The 972-nt window shown below is 45.5% G+C and overlaps 1 pseudogene; it reads right to left on the bottom strand.

The window, feature by feature from the left end:
* Window positions 1–305: 305 nt before the first annotated feature.
* LOC101569608 overlaps window positions 306–972 on the bottom strand; it is a 1,343-nt pseudogene continuing 676 nt past the window's right edge.

The raw sequence follows: 972 nt of genomic DNA on the forward strand, positions 1-972 counted from the left end.
CTCCTATCAAACATTTTTAAGGTGGAGGGGTTTCAAAGGTTATTATGGCAGAAGATTCAACTCTAATTGGCAGAAATGAGGTAGTTCACTTGAGAGACTATGCACTCCAAATGTTTGCTCTCCATAGTGATAAAAACAAAATGTATTCCTGCTGTGCAGACCTGGAACTGCTGCCCACTTATCCCTGAGATTGCTCTTGTACCTGAAAACACAGTGCAGGAATGAGGGCCTTAGATTAAAATATACAAAAATACAAAGCCAGAATACTTACATTACGAAAAACAAAGTTAAATGCACAAGATATGTCATTCGCACACAGTGCAGTTGGCATCCTGGAGAAAGTGGGACCCAAGGTGCAGTTATCCAAAGGAGCAAATAAATAAAATCACATTGGCCCCAAAAAGGGTGGGAGTAAGTTAGGAGCAGCAGGTCTGCAGCTGTTCTCCCAAACACCCTTTTTCTCTGTCACCGCAACCCATTTCTTGGAATAGTTCCCAGCACCACATCCCAAGATTGGGTTATGAGGGAAAAAAGATACTAAAACCCCCCGCGTTGCTCCTGAGAGATTCCTTCCCATTTAATGTAGTAGCTTGTGGATTAGGTCCATCAGTCTGGTCTCATGCATAATTATTTCACCCTGGCAAGGGAAATATTACATATCCTTCTTTAAAAGGAAAACAACTTCCCTATTCTTTTGGGGGTAAAGCCTCAGATAAAGCGCGCAGGTTCTAGGGTGGTTCCCCCAGAGCCTTCACTTTTACTTGGCTAGAACACGGTTGGAGTGCCTTTGTCTCATCCCCTCCCCCCACTGAGGTAAGACAGGGTGATGGCTGGGAACCTCGGCCTGAGGTACATGGCAGTGCCAGCTACCCCACCCCACCCTATCCCCACTTTCTCCACTCTGCCGATTGATGCCTGCTCCTTGAAACTTCCTGATAGCAAAGAATATTCCCCCACCCACTGTGCTCAATT

This window comes from Octodon degus, unplaced genomic scaffold, assembly GCF_000260255.1.
Source record: "Octodon degus isolate 3935 unplaced genomic scaffold, OctDeg1.0 scaffold00346, whole genome shotgun sequence".
Lineage (NCBI taxonomy): Eukaryota > Metazoa > Chordata > Mammalia > Rodentia > Octodontidae > Octodon > Octodon degus.